Source organism: Lissotriton vulgaris, chromosome 2_2 (genome assembly GCF_964263255.1).
Source record: "Lissotriton vulgaris chromosome 2_2, aLisVul1.2, whole genome shotgun sequence".
Lineage (NCBI taxonomy): Eukaryota > Metazoa > Chordata > Amphibia > Caudata > Salamandridae > Lissotriton > Lissotriton vulgaris.
In genome coordinates, this window is record NC_141688.1 from 256,875,064 (window position 1) to 256,898,216 (window position 23,153).

A 23,153-nucleotide genomic window follows, 5' to 3' on the forward strand; every position below is an offset into this window, starting at 1 on the left:
ACTATCGCTGAAAACGTGTAGATGTCCTCCTGGTGATGAAGGGGTGCAGAGGTAGCCCAGGGAGGTCCCTAAGTATGGCAAATATTGCCAGAGGACCCTTGGTTCTCCTTAAACCTTTCCATGCTGGGCCGTTTCCGCCGCTGTGCGGTAAACAAAAGAACAGGGCGGGCCGTGACGCACCCCAGCCGTCATCAGCACACGAGCGCCGCAGAGCGTGACTGCTGGGGTTCGTCACCAGCATGGAAGGGGTTAAAGGCCTGTGTCAGGTGCACATCAAGAGGCCAAATGACTGAGGCTTGCACTTCCATGTAGAGTTTCATTGGATCCTACTATATGGCACTTTCCAAAATCAACAAAATAGAAAATAGTCTGTTGTCTGGTACTATTTCTGGACCTGTTGATGCCCTTAAACCAACTAAGCCTTTTCAGAGACACTCCCTCACTCTTTCTGTACACAAGCTGGCACAGGGCAGGTCTCAGCTGAGGAACTACAGTTTACGAGCAATTTGTAAGCGTAGAAGCTCCGAATGGTAGACTGAAATCACTACAATCCACGTTTCCGACAGGAATATCAAAATATAGTCATTGAGAACTGGATGTAGGCACCTGCATTCTCGAAATCACCATAATCCTCAGAGAAACATTGCAAAAATTAACACTCCCAGAAACATTTCTGTCCATATGCCTCCTGGCCGAAAGCCTGTTAATGGATCCTTCTAAAGCGGAAGCTCTTAAGAGTTTAGAAACAACGATAGTGCTCAATAAATACTTAGGGGCAGATTTACAAGCCCCTTGTGCCTCATTTACGACGCCGTTGCGTCACTTTTTTAACGCAGCGGCGGCGCAAATCCTGTGCCATGGTGCGTGGTACTTACAAAGTGACGCATCTCCCAGATGCGTCACGTTGTAAAGCCCTGCGCCACATGTAGGCGTTCCTGCGAAGGGGGGGGGGGGGGGGGGGCGTTCCGGCACAGGAATGCCTCCTAAAAGTGGCTGAGTGAAATCTACAAGATTTCACTCAGTCACTTTTGGGCCCCTGCTGCGTCACAACCCTGCTCCTGCCTGAAGCAGGGGTAAGGATTGACGCAGCATTAACTAGATAGGGCCCCCAGAGAATTGCTGGAGCTGCGTCGCGCTTGCAATGCAACTCCTTCAATGCGCCACTTTTACGGCACAGATGCATCATGCATCTGCCGTTTTTGCCCCATGGTGCATTGTAAATGCGGCGCATCCATGATGGCGTAGCAGTGGCGCACAATAACTGGCGTATCCCTGCTGATTTGCAGGGATACGCCAGTTATTGTAAATATGCCCCTTGGAATAGAAGCAGCTGATGCAATAGGATTAAACACAATTATAGTGGAGTAACAAAGGTGCCACAGGTCCTGGTGCAAGCAGAGAAACTCACTCCTCCATTCAGAGGTTGAGAGTAAGAGACATGCCTAATTTTGGTGCATTGGCTCCAGATCATTTCAGATCATTGTGAAACTGCAGGTGCTACTGGTAGTAAAGCATCACTATTGGTAGAAACACATCTGCACACTCACATGCATGAGATCCGGGGCCACAGACTCCTCTGATGCTCATTGCAGAGGGAAGATAGTTAATGGGGGTAGGTGAAGATTGAGTGATGGTGGTCCAAGCACTGTCAGGGACAGCCACAACTGTTTGGAATTCCAAAAAGGATGTTACATAAAATCGAACATAAATATACTGATTAATAAAAGAACAGTTCATTTGGCCCAGGTCAGTGAAGTGTGAGTCGAACCAGTACAACAAAGGCAGGTCCTCTGTTGCAGAAATAATGGCGGGATTTACACATTAATTACCCCATAAGAAATGGTGAATGGCATGAATGAAGAAGTATTTACACACTTATTTCTGTGTTTTTCCTACTTGCTTGGCCATTATATACCTAGATGTTTGGCCTAAGTTCTGCTGGTGAAATGTACAGATAAATAAATTGGGACTGGCAGAACTCCTACATTCCTTGTAATTTCCTAATTTGCATTTCACTCTGGTACTTATTAAATCACTTATAAGGCCCTGTGAATGGCTGGGCGGTACTCAAACATCCTCCAGGGGCAGATTTATGAAGCAGTTGAAATACCCTTGCACCACGCAAGGACGTCGCAAAGCCTGTGTGAGATTTATCAAACCACGAAACGCCACCTTGAGTGCCCTTGATAGCTTGATAAATCTACAGTAATGCATCACAATGCAAATGGCTGCATTGCATTACTCTGCCCCATGGTGGTGTTCTCAAGCATCCACCCATGGATTCCGGCGCATTCCCAGACTTACGATTACTGGCAGACCTGGGACTGTATCAAAAAACGATGCCTTCCCATGTGAGGCATACTGAGGAGCAGGGCTTTAAGTGTGAAGAAAAAACTGGAGGGCTTTCAAAGGGGCGTGGCCAATGCAATAAAGGGCGTGGCTTAAAAACATGTAAGCTAAACATCTGTGCTTAGCATAGTGTGCCGACCGACTTGTATTTAGCTGTTTCTGTCATTGCATCGAGAAATAGGATACAACAATTAACAACATGCATACAACAAGTCTGGACTATTGACTTTGTCAATAGTTGTTAGTTTCTTAAGAAAAATAGGCAGTACATAATATTGAAAAAGCTTCCACTTAGAGCCCTGGTGACACCGCAACAATGTTGCTGCTCCTGAGTTTAAAAAGAGAAGGGAGATCCAGAGAGAAAATGACTCTCTTTAAAGGATTTCCTTCCCTTACAACGCTCACCTGTCATGACGTCATGCTGTGACTTCTCTTCTAGTGAGAAGTGAGCAGTGTGAGCAGCACAAAGTGATGTGCCTGCTGTGACTACAGTCCTGAAAAAATGGACAGACTGTGCCTTTGCGCTTACAGATACGTCAGAAATACTGACGTATCTATAACTCCCTGCAACATGATGTGTCATACATTAAATATAACGCATTAGGAATGTTGCAAGGAGTGCGCACTGAGAAGTGACGCATCGCTGCTTTCACGCAGCGATGCGTCATTTCTCATAAATGAGGCTTCTGGTGCGTCACTTTTTGTGTTGCACCAGTGGCGTAAAAAATGCGCCTTGTTGCGCCATATTCACAAAGTGACGCATCTAGGTAGATGGCCCACTTGTAAACCCCTACGCCGCAAGGGGGGCGTATTGATGCAAGAAAGGGTCGTAGAAGTGACGCAGTGAAATCTATGAGATTTCACTGCGTAACTTTTAGGACGCTGTTGCGTCAAAATCTTGCGCCTGCCTCACAGCAGCCGTAAGACTGATGCAGGCCCTTTCACATGGGGCTAGCCCCATGTGAAAGGACGCATTGCTGGAGTTGAGTAACTTTTGTGACACACTCCATCAATGCGTCACTTTTGCGCTTACAGATACGTCAGAAATACTGACGTATCTGTAACTCCTTGCACAATGATGCGTCATAATGTAAATATGACGCATCATTGGTGTCACAAGTAGGGCGTAATGAAAAGTGACGCATCGCTGTTTTCCTGCAGTAATGCGCCACTTTTCATAAATGAGGTCCTTGCTTTTTCCCTTTCACGCAGTGCGGCACGGTGGCTGCGCCACAGTTTAATGAACGAGGTCCTCAGTTTCTAGCCTAGACAAAATTCTATACCCAGAAATTAAACCCCTCTAGAAATTCTATACAGTACAGATATAGGACAGCAGAGGAAGCTCATTTAATTTGTTTCTCTTTAGATTTTGTATTTCTTCCAAATCATGTTATATATTCTATTACCACTCACCTCTCACTCGTACCAACTATTATATTAGAACACAATAAAAAAATGCAATAATTTAAGCTCCTCCCCCAAAGAGCAGGGTTGGTGTGTTGCAATCCAAGCCAGCTGCGGCTAGCAGGGTACATAAAGGTGGAACTTGAAAGTTCTGGCCCCGTGTGGGACTAGAATTACAGATCAGAAAGTGAGGCAGTGCAGTACAGTGGCATAAATGCAGTAAACATGGAGAACTTTATCAGCTGCTGAAAAACCTGTCACATCTGCTTCTCTCCCAATAAAAGCCACTTTGAATTGCCATCTACAGATGTGGGCTATTTAAGAATATGGTATTCAAATGTTCAATGTTGCAGGCGGATTTGATATCCTCGATTGAATAGAGCGTTAACCAGCTGAGCCATCGCACCAGCATTTTCCATATAGTTGAACACAAACAGAGCATGCAGTGATTCTTCAGTCGTTTGTATGAATAAAAAGTTGTTTTCCCTTTACTCTGTGCCTGTATTGAATGCTCCGAGCCTTGATTTACATGACAAGGCCCAGGATGCTAAATACGATTAAGTAAAGTGCTCCAGTTAATGATGCAAATATCATTGTTGGTACACATGTACCCCTGAGGGAATTTGTATGGGCTCTAAATATTTCCCTGCCTATAAATCAGCCATTATATTCCAAACTTCTGCATGTGCTCAACATAATAATGATGCTGCGCCTCTGCTTTCCATATTCCGCATCGCTCAAGAAAGGTCAGAATAAATAGCACGAGGCAGCTGGAACAATGCACTCTGATAATCTGCGCGGTGCTTCCAGAGGACCATTCATCTCTCTGCCTCTCTCTTCTACCCTGCCTGCCCTCTCCTCTTCCTACCTTTTTCCTCCATTAGAAGTCTTTACCATGCAAAGTGCTCAGCATTTTGTCTCGTCGCCATATTTTTTTGCTCCTAGTCTGTTTACATTTATTTGAGAATCAAGGAGAATTTCTTTCCCACCATTATTAATTTTTAGCCCTTGCTTTTTTACTTACACGTAGGCCTCTTTCATGCCCCATTTGTTTCAAAAATGTGTTTATTGCTTTTATAACACATACTTATGCCTCATTTTTTATGTATTTTCTAGGGACACATTTCCTTCTTGCTTTCCCCCAGCTTCTCTCCAACCTTCCTTCCATTTCTTATACCTTCTCCTGGGTCGTTGACCTTTCCTATTTACCTGAGACTCTGAGAAACGATGTTTCAAGCATAAATGTGTTGAAGAGAGCCCAATATCCATCTGAGAGCAGCCCAGTCTTATGGCAAAAAGGAATGGCAGGGTGAAGCATGTTCCATCCTCGAAATTGAGAACCCAGGCACAGATTTCTTAACGGCTTGCACTGCCCTTGCGCCATACATAGTGATGCAAGCCAACGCAATCCCTTAAATTAGATTTACTATGCCACGCAGAGCCACCTTGTGTGGTTCTGTGTGACATAGTCAAAGGCAGCGCAAGTTGCCGTCTTGGCTTACTCTGTGTGAGGAAGGCGGTCCATGGGGGGAGCAGGGCTGTTCCTACAATCCACCCATGGTTTCTGGCTCATGCCCAGACTTACTAAGACTAGTAAATGTGGAAATGCGTCTAAAGGCTGCAATTATTTCCTCTTTCTAAGTGTGCTGTATTCTGCTATCCTTCCTATATTTGATACTCGGTTGCTTGCTGCTTTGGAAGAGGTAAATGACTCCTTGCCTTTAGAAGGGCTCATGAGTACACAAGGTTTCTTCAGAGGAACATAAAGTTGAGTCCAGAAGAAAGTAGATAGAATTAGGCAGGTTGGTGCAGAGAAGAATGGGAAAGAAAAAAAGACCTCATATTTATGGGACAAAATGAGATACCTAAAGGCAATCGATGTCGGATAGTAGTGACAGTCAGAAATGCAAATTCAAGATAGGGGAAAAGGTTAGGAAAAGTGTGAAAGATGTACGCGTCATCAGTGTAAAACTTATAGAAGAAGCTGAAAAAGGTCATTATATATAGGCCTGGGCGAAGCACTACGCTCCACTCGCGGAGTTTGCGAAGTTTGCGCAACTTCGCACTACGCAAGCTGCACGTAACACAGTGCGAACACGCGTAGTGCAGCATAGCGTAGTGCAGCGCTCATTTTTTACTTGTTCGCGGTCCTGAACGTCATGTTCGCGACTACGAGCAAGCAAAATGATATCCCGGCAAGATACTCAATGCGGGGAGGTAAGGTTTCTCATTGTGAATGGTTGCGCATGCTCGCGACCGCTCTCAATGAGAAACTACCAGTTCGCGTTGAGAAAGCTGCAGCTCGAGTAATAATCTACTCGAGCAGCAGAAAACTACAGCTCGCACTGTGCAAGATGCGTTTTCAATGATTGCACAGTGCCGGATGCTTGTCTGCACTGTGCAATCATTGAAAACACATCTTGCACAGTGCGAACATGCTACTATGCAAAGTTCGCGTAGTGCGAAGTGCACTTCGCGTAGCTTCGCGTAGCGCTACTTCGCGAACTACGCCCACCCTTAATTATATCCCCAGGGAGGAGTTGTACAGGGAGAATTTGTAGCCAAGGTCTTTTCCATCCAAGACAGTGTCCTTATGGACAATAATGATAAACTGTCTCAGCTGGCTTTCAAAAATAGAGATAAAAGGGTGCAAGCTCCTTCTAAATCATATGATAATCACAGACACTACTTTTGAATCTTTTAACATGGCTGGGCACGCAAAGATAGTGGATGCGGCTTAATTAGTCTATGCCCATCCGCACCATACATGATATTCTGGCAGAAGGACAGCTAAATTCCCATCCCATGAGTACCAGGGAGAGGCTGTATGACCCTGCAGGCTCCAGACAGCGCCCTGCTGCTTGTCGACTAGGGCAAATGAGGCATGTGACTAGGGCTGGGGTCGGGGTCAGGGGCTGGGATGGTGTAGTGGCCTGGCCCGGCTATCTTGTTCTGAGGCAGCTCATGCCCATGTGCTATCAACAGGGACATTTATATGCTGGTAGCATCTATAGGCATTCTTATTTTTAGGTCCATGATCAAAATGGGTCTCTTGCAGGTCCTACGTAAACTGATTGACTAGGTGACAGAAGAGGAGATTTAAGATGCCAACTAAAATTTTCCTGCATTACACACGGTAAAAGATAGGCTGCTACAAAATGCGCATAAAGGTTTGAGAGAAAAAATGGCTACAAAAATATAGATGTTAGGAATACACAGGTGGTGGATTTTGTTTTCTTAACTGTCCTTTAAATAGCACACTCTTCGCAGCTCAGCTGGTACTTCCCTTGTAATACCACTCAAAAAGAATAAATATGTGCCCTCGGCAAGCTTCAAGTGATTCTGTTAATTAAATTCAATACTGGCTTCCAAGCACCCTTTACATTTGCAGATTAGCCAGTTGTGCTCATTCACTTTTCTTTCAGGTCAGCAGGCACCATGTTAAGGAAGTTTGTTTGACTGTCTACTCCAGGCTTGGTTTCACAGCGATGGATGCTCCCTGCCTTACATTTCAACTGAAGCACGTCAGCTCTCCGTCTTGGGACAGTTGGCATTCCACAAAACATAAGCAAACTATTTTTCTTCCATTTAAAAAGTATGGGCACATTGTGCTAATCAAATCCTTCCCACTGATAACAATGCAGGGTGCTCTGTGTGCAGTGAAAAAGTGTTTGTGATAACAAAGAAAGCGTATAGACAGTGTTGATCAATTGATATTTAGTTGTTTAGGTCTGTCCACCAGGAAATCTACATTCGTTTTTACTTTGTACTTCACAGAGTACTCCATCACATGTGTAACCCAGGATGCAGGATACAGACCCCAACTGGATGAGATACGAAAATGGCAACTTTCTATATGTGGCATTTTCAGAACAGTGATTAAAATTCTGACTTTACCACTAGGGAGGGTTTTAAATTAAAACAATTTTAGACACCAAAAGTGATAGCCCTACCTGCTCCCAATTGAAATTTATCACTTATTATATGTAATAAGGTAACCCAATGCTATTCTATGGCAGAGGTAGGCATTGTAGTAATGAAAAGCACATTTTCACTACCAGGGCATGTACATTGCACCGTGCACCATGGGCTATTTATAGCCTACCATATGGGTGACATATGTATTAAAATTGAAAGTTTTGGCCTGGTACAAGGTTTATTTTGCCAGGTTGAAATCACAATTTAAAATTGCACACACAGTCTGTGTTGGCAGATCTGAGACACGTTCAAAGGCTACTTAAGTCAGTGGTACAATCAGTCCAGCAGGCCCGCTAGTAGCATTTAATTTACAAGCCCTGGGTACATGTACTACTGCTTTACAAGAGACCTATAAGTAAATTAAAGATGTCAATTAAGTATTAAAAAATATTACCATGTTTTAGGGAGTCAGCACACACACTTTAGTATTGGTTAGCAGTAGTAAAGTGCACAGAGTGCTCAGGCAAGCAAAAATAAGATCAGCAAAAATGAAGGAATAAGGCAAAAGATTTGGGGGAACATCCCAAGACTGATATCTCTAACACGTATGTATTCCTAACCCACTTAGCAATTCCCTAACATGTTACTGTATCGCTAAATGGGTTTAGTGCATTAGAAAATGATTTTCTTGTAGCAGACTCTGTGCTTTCCTTAATCACAAGATTTGCAGCAAGAAAAAGCGTTAGCCCCCAAGTGATTTGCCAAAATTGCTTGATGTTGAGGTTGGGATTCAACAAAGGTGGGTCCCTTACCTCTACACCCCAAATGGTGTGTCATGCGTATTGATTCACAGAATATGCCAGGAAATGACCTGCTGGTATCCCATACATGTCCATAACGTCCTGGAAGGACATGAGCCTCTGTTCATGGTAAAGATCACCCATTTCCAGTATGTCAGATGCCGTCTATGGTGCCAGGTCAAAAGGATGAGACATCTCATGTTGGGCTGATATCTGCCAGATAAGGTTGAGGGACGAATAGGGTAAATGGTTGCCCTGGCGCACCACAAAGCGACACCAGCTTAAACAGCCCACCTTCATCTGCTGCAACTCCTCTGATGGGCAGACTCCTAGAGATGACAACCATGTGTACACCAGAGCTGCTCCCAGGGTCCCCGCAACTGCTGCCCTCTCCATGCAGGCCCCTGTGCTTGGCCATCATAGTACCATTACAATTGCTCCAATGCACAGTACCACACTTAGTCGGGTGCACCCATTCCACCTTCAAGTAATAGTCTCTGTGATTTCAATAAGGACACCCTGTGTCTCTCGGTCCCTAAATGAGCCAAATCAATATCCCATGTAATTTCCTGAAAAATGTCAGGTGAGAAATACTGGAAGAGCAGTGAAAAAGCACAAAAGCCAAGGTAGTATCAGCATCTTGGCTATCGCTACCCGCCCTTCCGGAGACAATAGTTGTGATGTGCAGAATGCGAGGGACCTATGGTTTCCAACCAGTGCCTTATTAATTTTGCCATCTCAAAGGCTACCAAGTTCGTGAAAAATCAGCACACCGAAATAGTACAAAGTGATGCAGCACGAAAGTAGGCACCAGTCTAGTTGGCTCCTCCGCTCCGGAACCGGCAGGAATCGGTAAATGCAAGATTTTGCCCAATTCACTTTGAGATCAGTACTTCACCAAATTATCTATCAGCATCATCAGGACCGGGAGAGTATAAGAAGTATCATGCTGGTACACCATTGCATCGTCGGTGTACAGGGAGATAACATGGTACTTATCTTGAGCTGGTATTCCCCATTTCTGTGCAGGCATGCGCAGATTACATGCCACAGGCTCCATGGATAGGGCAAATATCAAAGAAGACAATGGGTAGCTATCCTTGTGCCCCTCCGGATATCAAAAGTATCTGAAATTGTAAGTCTCAGGCACACCTGGCAGTTGGATTCCATCGACACGGATCCAGCCCATATACATAGGACCAAAGCACATGTGTCCGAGAGAGGCCATCAAGTAGTCCTTCCCCAGGGTGTCAAATGCCTTCTCTATATCCAATTACAACACACACTGTCCCCTATCCTCAGCTAGGAAGAAATCTATCACATGTAGCAACCTACTGATATTGAGGAAGGTGTTACGGCCCGGTAGAAAGCCAACCTGATCCCTATGCACCAAAATATTCATCCCAGGGTGCATTTATTGGCCAACATTTTCTCTACCACTATGCAGTCAATGCTTAAATAGGGACAGCAGCCGATAGCACTGGACACCCAACAGTTCACGCCCTGGCATAAGGAGGATCATGATTAACACCCCCCTGAAAGATAAGGGTGACTGCCCCAGCTGTCTAGCCTTGTTAGAGTCCACAAGAAGCTTCTGTGCCAGGTTTAACACATACGCTCCATACCACTGTATCATCTGTGTCAAGAGTTTAGTTAAAAGCAATCTGTTTAATAGCAAGTTGGATCTCCTTCAGTTGGAGAGGGCTCCTAACTCCCCCCTGTGTATGAATAGTAGCTAAGGTATGGGCATCGCACAGAGATAATCTCGTATGGACGCCATGGAGAAGACGCACCCCGCCTAATACAATGTGCAATAGTGCTCCATAAAAAAAGTGTTTATGGCTGCCTGAGCTTTAACCACAGTGCCATTAGGTAACTTAATGGCGTCAATCGGTGGCCTCTGCAGGTCCTCCTTCAGCATCCAAGCCATTAGATGCCAGATGGCCAGACATCACCAATAAGCATGACTCGCTAGTCTCACTTCAAAATATTTGTGTTCTTTACGGATCACAGCCGGTCTAGCTCTCCAGATGGGCAAGCTATCTTGTTCTCCAAGTCACTCATCTTTCGTTCCATGGTGAGTAAGTCTGTGATTAGGACCTTACTGATCCCCTACATCACTCCCAAACAAAGACCTCTCACTACTGCCTTGTTGGCATCCCATTCCACTGTCCTAGATGTTGCTGTCCCCTTATATAGCTCAAAGCAAGTACCTGCATTGAGAGGGCCTCTTTAAAGGGCGGGTCCTGGAGGGCCTTCGTCTGTAGCCTCCAAGTTGAGATCTTTGATCCCGGACTACCCCAAGTGACCGTAACTACTACTGAACAATTGTCAGACAGTGTATGCATCATATACTCTGCCCCAACTATGCGCGATCCCAGGGACTAACTACAAAGACACAGGTCCAGCAGCTTATAAAAACCATGGACCGGGGAACAGAAAGAGTATTCATCAACTGTGGATGAAGCAACCACCATGCATCGTGCACATGGGTTGCGATTTATCCATTCTCTTCAATACTGTCAGTCGTGAACTTGTGGCTCTCCCACATTATGAGTAATTATGTCTCATTTTAATTTTCTAGCACATGATTTAGGTGTGGAGTGAGGGCATTTTCTTTTTATTGCTGTAATGTTTTCTTGAGGTCATTCATTTCAGTACTTCCATGATATTTCTTAAGGAGGGGTGTTGAATTAACTGTTGATGTTTGATTTTTCAGCATGTCTGTCCAATATTCACTGTGCTGTGAGCAGGGTGTAGATTCAGAATTGTTTTTCTTATGGAAAACTGATTCATGTAAACAGTTTGGAAATTAATGTGAGTGTCAAATTTTGTTTATATTGTCCTTAGCGGACACACATACATTTCACATTTCTAAAACAGGCACCGTTTCTTTGAACAACCACATTAGCTATAGTGCAAAGAAGGATTGTGTAATATTTTTATTACCTGAAAAGAATTGTACATCTGAATATTGTTAGCAAAAATATTATCTAACAGTAATATTGTGTCCTAAATGTTGTTTATAAAAATAGTTTCCCAGTAGTTGTAGATTATCTAGTTTTAACACAAATCAGTTTGTTTTTTAATGTTAAATTAGGTTTAAGACACAATATTTTAGTCTGGCAGTATCATGGTAATGCAGTGCGGTATTTGAGAAAGAAAAAGTGCCATTAAATTGTTCATTGTTGGAGAGGGAAATGTATGCTCGGTGCAGAAACTGTAAGTTTAGCAGTTTATGTCTGTAGTTGAACAAAATATTGTGGGTCTGCGAACAACAATAGGACCACGTTTTGTCTGTGAGTGGGGAGCCCAGGTACTACCCCTGGGCCTCCTGGGTGTGTGTGGTAGTGTCTGGTTTCATGGCAATGCGAAAGTCAGTATAACCATGAGAAAAGCCGATTTCCATTAGTATCAAAGAAGATGTTCATTGCAGCCAAGGAAGATCAGGGGATTAGAGGTGTTACCGTGAACTACCCGGCAGAGATTGCACAAAGCCATGCACTTTGTGGAGATGGTTTTGATGTGCCCGGAGTCCAATGGGACGCCCTTAGGTAGAACTGAAGAGCGAGGGGGTCCCATAGCTGGTCCTTCTCTGGCCTCAGATAAGGGATACAGGCTTCAGGGTGATGCCAATAATGTGTGTAATGGCATTGGCAAGATAGTAGTGGTGAAGGTCTGGGACACTAAAACCATGGTGGTCATAGGGGAGGATAAGGTTATCCCACCGGATGCAGGGTGGGACCCATCCCAGATAAGGCGTGTTAAAAGACTAAGTAGGCTGTCTGAGTGGGATAGCGATTTTCAAGAAAATATACAATAAACAATGGAAAACCACCAATTGTATTATTGCTACATGGATAGAGGGAGTCTAACCCAATGATCCACTTGAGTTGTAAGGGTATCGAGAGCTGGACCATAGATGAGTTGGAGTATCTGGTCTATGTCTCAATGAAAATGTATGCCACGGTATTTTGCGCTATTTGTGGCCCAAGTTAGGGGATTATCTGCACAAATGAGGCAGGAGTTGTCTGTAAGGGGGAAGAGTTCAGATTTAGTCCAGTTAATCTGAATCCCAGTGTGGTTATTAAAATGTGGAATTGCCTGCGTAAGACAAGGTTGGTTATCTGACCGATGACGGCGAACTTCAGATTGTCATCTGTATACCGGAGCCCTCAATGCATATGGCACACCTTAATGTGGCGGACCAAGGGGTCCATGCCATAATAAGGAGGAGAGAAAACAAAGGGCAGACTTGCCTGGTCCCGATCTTGATAAGGAACATATCCATTAGGGAGCCATCGAGACGCAAGTGTGCAACTGGACTGGAATATAAGAGCATGAACGGGGAGATGAACACAGTGAGGATTCCCAGTTTGATCAGAGCGGCTTTCAAGAAGGACCACTCCAAGGAGTAGAACACACTTGTGGAGTTCAATAAGGAAACTACAGCAGATATTGTGGAGGAATTCCAGATGAGCACGACAAAGATAGTGCATACATTAAGGGAAGTGGTTATGTGGGGGACAAAGCAAGAAAGAACAGAGGATATTATCTGCTTCAACAGGAGGGACAGTCTGGCAGTGAGGATTTTGGCCAAGATCTTACTGTCCAAATAAAGCAGGGATGGGGAACCATAGGAGGATCATAAGTCAGAGCCCTTGCCTGGATTAAGGAGGAGCGTGATTGCTGCTTCAAGCAATGTGGATGGCAAAACGCCAGCTTCCAATGATTACGCATAAAATGTAAAGATATGCGGGCGAGTTGTTGTTAGAAATCTGTATTGAGAGCTTCCGTCATGGCCATCAAAAGCGTTGATCACCTGGGTCACCTCTACTCAAGAGAGTGGCACACTAAGAGATTGTCATTGGCCGTTAGTGAGCCACACCATTGCGATGTCTGCCAAGTATGATGGGATATCTGGCGTGTCTTTGGGCACACAGGATGTATGGAGGCTTTCATAATAGCGTAGGAACTCAGCCAGGACATCCTCACCACCAAAACCAGAGGAATCAGAGGCAGTGTGTAATTCGGTGACATAGCAACTTGGGCAATTAGGGAGGAGTAGCCATGCAAGGGCACAGCCAGGGTGCTCCAGACTCGGGTAAAAATACCAAAACGCGCGTCGTCGCTGGAGCCCTTGTGTGCCCCCCCCCACTTCTAGTGTCCTTCAGTAAAAGCAAACACATCCCTGAACTATACGAGAAGTGATTAATTATATATGTTTCCTGTACAATCACCAAGTCTCTTTTGACATAGTAACCTCTGATAAGATATTTTGCGAAGAACCTGGGTATCTGATGAGAAGCATCACTGTGATTCTATCAATCATGAACTGCTATACGTGGGGTTGTATGAGTATGTATGTGTGAGCATGTGTTAGCGTGATAGATAGACTCATGATGTAAATCCGTACTGATAATTTTTGATATTGATTGTTATGTGTTTTTGTATCACTTGGATTAAAAGGCATCAATAAAAATATTTATATTTTTCTAACTCACCTGTACGGATTGTATTTGGGAGAACAATGCTTGACCAAGCTTTTCTTATCAGTGACTTACCAGCACTTGTTAAAGTTATATTTGGGCAGTGGTCTGTGTCCTCACTCTGCTGTTAGTAGGGGGCTCCCCTTCACCATTGCAAGGAGCCCTACCATGTTGCCCTAGATTTGCAAGTTTCCTATCGGCCAGATCATGAAATTCAGTCAAGACTGAGCATTGATGCAGTTGTGGAGTCATCCCCTTTAGAGGCAGCTAGGTCTATGTCTTGTACGTCTGTTTAACTGCATTGTATTTGGGAGTGGATATTGCGCAGGATACCCACTTGCTTAGATATGCACTCTCCATGGATATATGCTTTGAAGCCCTCTCAGAGGGTTGTCTGTGTCAAGACTGTACCCTAATCCACTGCAAAGTATTAAAAGATGGAGTAATGGAGTTCGCTATGGAAGACGGGATCATGTAGAGCTTCACCATAGAACATCCAGGTGCATTCCAATCCACATCTGTAGGGTGAGGAGAACAGGACTATGGTCTAATAGGGCCTATGGTAGAAGATTGATCTCCAGGGTCCTCAGTGAAGCATTAGCGGAGAGGAACCAATAACCTAGCCTCGTCTAGATATGATGAGGGGCAGAGTAAACAGTATAACCAGGTGTGGACACATGTTAGGCACACCAGATATCTTGTAGGGCATAAGTATCTGCGATATGTACGAGTACCTCCAGTGATTGGGGTTAACAACTTGGCTGGATACTGGTAGAGCCAATGTTAAATTAATGTAGCATGTTGAAATCCCCACCCAAAATAACAATGTTGGTATCAACATGTCCCATATGAGCATACAGTTCATATGTGACATATTTGGATCGTAAGTGTTTGGGCGTATATGGTGACTAATAGAACTTGCTTGTCAGAACGAGTGTTTTGTAGGATCAGGTGGCGGCCATTCGGGTCTGGGAGACATTTATGGCAGGAGAAGGGAACACTTTTCTGCATAAAGGTGCAGACTCCATGGGAATAAATATTGTAACAGGACTAGTAAAAATGTGTTCCCCAAGCAGTCGCATATGACTGGGTGTCATTTGGTAGATGTGTTATTGGTCTTGAGGAGTCTTCTGAAGGTGAGTAGATCTTGGGTCTGCCGTATGTGGGTAGGGAGGGTGTTCCAGGTCTTGGTGGTGAGGTAGGAGAAGGATCTGCCGCCGGCGGTCATTCGTTGGATGCAGAGGACAGTGGCGAGGGTGAGGCTGGAGGAGCGGAGCTGGCGGGTGGGGGTGTGGAAGCTGAGTCTGCTGTTAGGTAGGCTGGTCCAGCGTTGTGGAGTGCTTTGTATGCATGGGTGAGGAGCTTGAAGGTGATCCTCTTTTCGACGGGGAGCCAGTGTAGATGTCTCAGAAAGGGGGATGATGTGGCTGTGGCGGGGGCTTTGACGATCAGTCGGGTGGAGGCGTTTTGGATGCGTTGTAGTCGTTGTAGGTGTTTGGCTGGGATTCCTGCATGGAGTGCGCTTCCATTGTCTAGTCTGCTTGTCACCTTTCTTCTTGTTTCGGTCGGGATCTACTTGTAGATCCTGCGGAGCATTTGGAGGGTGTTGGTGTAGGAGGAGGAGACGGTGTTGGCCTGCTTAGACATGGAGAGAGAGGAGTTGAGGATGAATCCTATATTGCGTGCATGGTCGGTGGGTGTTGGTGCTGTTCGTTGTGTGGTCGGCCACCAGGAGTCGTCCCAGGCTGACGGGGTGGATCCGAGGATGAGGACCGTCTTGTCCAAGTTTAGCTTCGGATGGCTGTTCCTCATCCAGTTGGCGACGGCCTTCATTCCCTCTTGAAGGTAGGTTTTTTGCAGTGTGTGGGTCCTTGGTGAGGGAGAGGATGAGCTGGGTGTCGTTGGTGTATGACATGATGTTGAGGTCGTGATGGAGGGCCACTAGTGCGAGGGTGGCCATGTAGACATTGAACAGTGTCGGGCTGAGGGAAGAGCCCTGGGGGACACCGCAGATGATGTCAGTGGCTTCGGATTGGAAGGGTGGGAGGCGGACGCTCTGGGTTCTGCCAGTGAGGAAGTACGTTGTCCGGTCGAGGGTCTTCTCTTGGATTCCGGCTTCTAGGAGGCGTGCCTTTAGAGTGCGATGGCAGACCGTGTCGAAAGGCGGCTGACAGGTCAGGAGGATGAGGGCTGATGTTGCCCAATGTGTAGTTGGCGAATGATGTCATATGTGGCGGCGATGAGGGCTGTCTCGGTGCTGTGGTTTTCTCTGAATCCGGACTGTGACGGGTCCAAGATGTTCTTGTCTTCCAGGTGGCAGGTCAGTTGCATGTTGACGGGAACGGGAGCAGGTAAATGGGCAGGAAGTTCTTGAGTTCCTTGGGGCTTGCTTTGGGCTTCTTGAGGAGGGCGTTGATTTCGGCGTGCTTCCAGCTTTCCTGTTTCAAAGGAGATGTTGATGACCTTCCGTAGTTGGGGTGCGATGGCGGCGTCTGCTATGTTGAATACGTGGTGTGGGCACGGATCAGACAGAGATACTGAGTGGATGGGGTTCATGAATGTCGTCATTGACATTGGACCAGGAGGTCAGGCAGTTGACGCTGGTGGTGTTCACAGTGGAGGTGAAGTCTGGCGTAGTCGGGCGGTCGTGGTGTTGAAGCTGTGGTGGATGTTAGCGTTCCTGCAGTGGAGGAAAATGGCTAGTGAGTCACACAGTTCTTGTGAGGGCAGGATGTCGTTGCCGTTGGCACTGGGGTTGGAGAGTTCCTTTACGATGCTGAAGAGCTCTTTGCTGTTGTGCGCGTTGTTGTCCAAGCGGTCTTTGAAGGAGGATCTCTTGGCTAGTCTGATGAGGTGGTGGTGTCTGCTGGTGGTGTCCTTGTGGGCTACGTGGCTGTCCGGTGTGCTTTCGTGTAGCTATGTCTTCTCCAGTTATCGGCATGTGCTTTTGGAGGCCTGGAGCTCATTGGTGAAACATGTGGCTCTCGTGTTGGTGTGGCTGTTGAAGGGTTTCTTGAGCGGGGCGAGGGTGTTGGCACAGTCGTCGATCCACCTTCTGAGGTTGTGGGCTGCGGCGTCAGTGTTGGTGGGGTTGGTGGGTGGGTTCTTGGCGAGGGAGGTGAGCAACTGGTCTTCGGTGACTTTGCTCCAGCAGCGGTGAGGCAGCTGTTCGGTGCGATGGTTGGTGGTTGGTTTCTTGAAGGTGAAGTGGATGCAGCGGTAGTCGGTCCAGTGGAGTTCGGGGGTGTGACCGAAGGCGACATGGGAGCCTGTGGAGAAGATGGAGTCAAACGTGTGGCCGGCGGTGTGGGTTTGTGTGGTGATGAGTTGCCTGAGGCCGAGGGTGTCGATCTGTTTGGCGGAGTTGGCGTTGTTGTTGTTCTCGAGGTGAAAGTTCAGGTCCCCGAGGAGGATGTAGTCCATGGAGGCGAGTGCGTGGGTGCTTACGAGGTCGGCAATGGAGGCGCTGAACTGAGCCTGGGGTCCGGGGGGGTCTGTGGATGAGTGTTCCTCTGAGGGTGCTTGTTGGACCCGGCCCGTTGGGCAGGTTCACCCCTAGACTTTTTGCTTTTTCCTAGCCTGTTTATGGAACCTGGTGTTGGTGATTTTAGGCCTCTGACAACTTTTTCACTGTGGTACAGTGTAAAGTGCTTGAGCTCTCTGTGAATGAGTGGTGAGTGACCTGCCCTCCCATAGGAATGAATGGGGAATATGTATGCCCATGGTAGTTCCTGATGTGTGGGGAGTGCAGGGGCGAGTTTGGTATGTATGAACTCGTGAGAATGAATGCTGCAAAATGATATATGCGGCATGACTGTGTCTAGTCTAGAAGTACTACTTTTGGAAGTTGGCATATTTGTGTGAGTTTGTGCTGGCGTGTGATTGGCTGGTGAGCCTGGCCCAGAGTGCCTGGGCCTGCTTGTGGATTGACTGTCTGGTTTGAGGATGACAGGGGCTGGAGAGCCCAGGAGGTTGTCTGAAGTCAGCCCATAGATGAAAGGCAGCATCTGCTGCCAGGGAAGTGGGAGGAGATGGCACCTGACGGTGAAGGGCTGTGCCTGCCTAACTACAAAGCTGGCTCTACCTCCCGCTGGGCGAATGTCACCTCTGTCCCTGATACTGAAGGGACTTCCCTGTAACCAGTTCTGGCTGGTTCTCACACTGCCTGCTTCAAAGGACTTCAAAGACTTTTCTGTGTATAAGAAGGGGCTGTGTCCCCTTCCAAAATGTTCTTGTTTCTAACTTGAATCTGCCAGGGGCATGCTGCTGCTGGGGCTCAGGGGAATCCCTGGGCCCTGCCCAGCTCCTGGACATCTGATGGACTGCTGGGGGACTCTTCCTGGCTGTCCCCCTGCCTGGCTGCATCTTTGAGGACTTTTGCTGGACTTTGTTCTGCCCTGGAGACCTTAACCTGTGATGCTGGGACCCTTCTTGATGCAGGGGTAGTTCCTGTGGGCTTGTCTATGCCCCTAGCGCCTTGGGAGCGCTCTTTGCTGTATTACGGGCGTTTTTAGCGTCTCACGCCCGATGCGTGAGACTTGGCAGGTGCCTACCCTGCGATGTTGCCCGTATTTGGATATTTACATGCGAGTGCCCACCTCGCTTATTTTTGAGTTTATTTGCCCTCTGGCAGGTGCCTACCCTGCCAGGGACCTGCCGCGATAATTTATTTTCCATGTGGGAGCCCACTCCTCGGGAAACTGTGCCGCCGCCTGCCTGTCTAAGGAAGGGGCCGCCGCGCTGCCCGCGGCGACCCGGAAGCGCTTGGCCAGCCGGCCAATCCGGTCGCGGCCGGCCGGAAGTCCCGCCCTGAGGGAAGAGGCGAGAAGGAGAAGCATGGCGGAGCGGTAGCGGAGGAGGCGCGAGGCACATTGTCGGTGCCTGCCCCCGCCGCGGAGAGAAGAAGAAAGGAGGAGTGTGCCGGCTTCTGGGGCTCCCTCTGTGCAGAGGGAGCCCCGAATGAGAAGGAGAGCGGCCGAGAGCGTCTGAGCGCGCCGGCGGGGCTCCGTGGTGGAAGAGGAGCCCCGCGCTGGCCAGAAGAAGAGCCACCACCCCTGAGGCCCGGTGAGTCTGGGCTGGGGCCGGTCAGAGTGGGGCAGAGCAGGGGAGGGGCGCCGGGACACATTTTCGGTGTCCGCCCCCCCGCAGTAACGCGAGCTTGCGCTCAATGTGTGAAGCCACGAGGGCTTCAAGGGCGGCCCCGGTTGGCAGTGGGCCGCCCCAACGTGAATTAGAGCCTGTTGAGGCTCGGGGCCATTTCCCTTGACTCGAGTCCCCCGTGAGGGACTCCAACGACCCCCACCTTTATCGTCAGAGCCAGAGGGGCTCAGGGGCCCATGCTTGGAAGATGTCGAGCCCCAGAGGGGGGGCTCCAACGACCTCTCATGTGTTTAAGAGCCTACTAGGCGTAGGGGGGTTAACTTGCTGAGGAGCCAGAGGGCTCCAGAGAGAGCGTTTGTTTTCGAGCCTGTGTGGCTCAGTTTGGCGCAATGTACTTCTAGGGCCAGTGAGAGTCCTGCCGCAGTTTTTATTTCCCAGCTGTCCAGCACTTTGTGGGCAGCTGCCACGTTTAGGCTTTTTGTACTTTTGAAACTGGCGCTGCATGGCAGCGCACCTTGACTTTGGACTCAGGGCATCTTTGCCCCACAAGGCCAGTTGGCCTAGGGGCTGCCACAGGTAGTGGCTTATGTAATGTTGGCGCAATGTGATTTCTATGCTCTTTAATAGTTATTGCTAATGTGAGTGTTTACGCTATTGATTTATTATGCACCTCTGAATGTGTAGGTTTATGCATTATGTGTCTTTCTTTCCATGCGCTGCACCTCTGAATGTTTAGTCATCATGTGTCTTCTTGCGCTGCGCCCCTGAATGTCTTTTATTGCATCATGTGCTCTATTCTTAACACCTCTGAATGTATTTTATGGCATCATGTGTTCTTCTTTATTACTCCTCTGAATGTGGTTTATGCATCATGGGTAAGTTGTTCTGGTTTATACCCCTAAATATGTTTATACTTAGGTGGTTGTCTTTTCTACTCCTCTGAATGTAGGTTTATTGCATCATGAGTAAGGTATTCTCTCTTAGACCCCTAAATGCTGTGTGATACTTAGGTGGTTCTTCTTTTTTTAGTACAGGTGGTCCTAGTAAGGTCCTAGTTCCTGTTACCAGTGCTTACTGGTTGTTATCTGTGATTATTATTTTATGTTACATTTATTCTTTATTCTAGAAGTGATTTTATATTCTACATTTTATCTAGATGTACTATATCTGATTCTGACAGGCGCCCATGTGGCCCTGTCTGGTGTACATAATCACTGTGAATATTGCCCGTGCCAGTTGGCACAATGTATATGTGTGATTTTATCTGATATGTTTTTACAATACAAAAGTTATTTTTATAATAACCTTGTGTGGAGTCTCTTTTGTGGTGTGCCTAGGATGTTGTTGCTGTTGTGCGCTGACGCAAATGCTTTACACATTGCCTCCGAGTTTAGCCTTACTGCTTGAGCCAAGGTACCAAGGGGGTGAGCAGAGGTTATCTTGGCGTGTGACTTACTTGCCGTGACTAGAATGGTGGTTTCTGCCTGGCTTTGGCGTCAGCCTTAGCCTACCAGAAATAGCCAGTTCTAACAGTGCTGTTGTGGTCAGTGTGGATCCGGAAGTCCAAGGGTTTAGTGGTGTTGAGGGTGTCGTCAGCGTGGGTGGCGATTTTGAGGGTTGACTTGTGGATGATGGCTGTTCCTCCTCCTATTCTGTTGGTGCGATTCCTGCGTGTGATCTTGTAGCCGTCTGGGATGGCTACGGCAATGTCCGGCGCCTAGGAGTAGTTCCACCAGGTCTCGGTCAGGAAGGCCACGTCTGGGGCGGAGGTGTCGAGCAGATCCCAGAGCTCAACGGCGTATTTGAGTGCGGAGCAGGTGTTGAGTAGTATGCAGTGGAGGTGGTTTAGTCCAGTCCTTGGAGGTTTGGTGTTTCTGGCGCAGGTGAAGCTGCAGGTGCGGCAGGAGAAGGGTCCTTGGGTCCGTTTTGGGGCAGCCTGGAAGCAGGTGTGGTTTCGGCCTGTGTTGAGTGCGTGGATGGTGCTGGCGTCGTAGCGGATTCTGGTGTTGTGGCGTTTGCGGGGTCCAGGGGTTCTGGCGCTCGGCGCGTTCCAGGCACGGACAGTCCCAGACGGGCAGCCGCTTCTCAGCCTGCATATGAGGAGGCTTGGGAGGGAGGAGCAGCTGGGCGAACTGTCTGCAAGCAGGGTCAAAGATCGCTCCCGCTACCGTCACTCGACCTGTATTTGAGGATGCCTGGAAGGGAGGAGCAGCTGGGAGATGGGAGCGGGGAGGCAAATAGGTGTGCTCAGGACGGGCCGCAGGGAGGCAGCGGCGGAAAGGCCGGGACAGGAGTGGTGGGGGGCGGGAGGGAAAAACTGGCACAAAGGGCGAGGGAAGGCCAGGAAACCGGAGGTCGCAGCAAGGGGCACAGGAATCAGCAATCCGCCGGCCAACAGGTGATGAGTGGTGGTGTGGGGGCAACCTGCCGGCAAGCAGGTTCAAATGTCTAGCACCTTCCTAGGCCATGCATGAGATGGCATAGAAAAAACAGGTGTGTAGAGAACTGTGTCATGTCATGAGATGGCATATAATGTGTCTGATTGGCAATGAATACCAAACAAATAAAAGACTGAAGAAAAATCAGAAAAGGAAGCCCCACCTGCCCCCAGACCTCACCCACAATAGAAAAAAAAAATCGATTGAGCTCCGAAAAGGAAAAACCAAAGTATTAAACAATCCCAGCGAGGGTAATGTGTTGATCATCATGGGGAGACACAACGTCTCGGCATAGTGTGGCCCGTTTGCTGAGGGAATATCTGAAATAGAAAAGCGAATCAACCGCCTATAAACACAATTTGTTTGGCTAAAGAAATATGTAATTAATAAAGGTTGCACCTACACGACTTGTGTGAGTGTCCCCTGGGGCACAGTGGTATGCGAGGATTCTGCTAACAAGAATTCTTCAAAATTAAATGAGAAACACTATGGGAGTGTGTCTTCAAAGTATTTTAATCATACTTCTTTTTCATTTCCATATGTTCCTTTTCAATTCCATAAATGAACATATATTCTAATGATCAAAAGCAACTTTGATAATCATCATTCCATGGTTTTCATCATTACATTACATTCCATTCTCATTCCATTCCAATGCATTTCGGCAACAAAATGCCTTCATCAGGGAAATCTGCAGAAGAAAAATAAATAAAACGTTCTAATGTTCTACCTCTAGAATTAATAGTACATAATACATACTCTCACGATTGCTGGTTGATATTATCTACAGTTAATGATACATAACCGTCTGTTCTATGTACTCTCTGCTTAATAAACTCATACCACAGTGTTCTTGAATATAAACAATACATGATAGGTTAACTGTTTAAAATGAACAGGAAATTAAGGTAATGTCATGTGTTCACCCCATTTACGAGGGATTTGTAATTGGGATTATCACATAAATAGAGATGGAGCTTTACATGCTAACGGGTATTAATACGTGTATAAGTTTTAATATCGCGGGCCGATTCAGAATGTATAACAATTCTATTGTGGAAGCATCTATCGCTACATGCGTAGCTAATTAGGTAGTGTTTAATTCCATGCGGGCTCATGCTTTGTGACAAAATATCCTTCACTTGGCAAACTGCAACAAAGTATTAGTTTACGCAACGCGATTGACTCATGAAATGATCGACGTATACTGATTGTCACAGTGATTCCTTCACTACGCAGGAGGTAACAAAGTGTTGTAATACGCAGCACGCTAAACTCATGGACTGTTCAGCATGTACTAACGCTTACCGCTTAAGAATGAAATATCAGCAAAACGCTTGGAACCGTGCTATACGAAAATCCGGACGGTAAGGGCGAGTAACCATCAAGGGTTCGCTCGTCGTATACACTTGGCGTGTGACGTAGGGTAGGAGGTGGCTTATAACGTACTAGCTAAAATGCTCCAAATTAGTTAAAGGGGAAGTGTTGTGAAAGCGGGCACAATGTTCTTTTTAAGCGAACAATAACGTTTTTGCAATTGGGGTAAAATATTTATATATATATATAGGAATATGTATATATACATATTCCTATATATATATATGTATATGTATATAGGAATATGTAGCCACTGATGAGCAATGTACAGTGTCTGA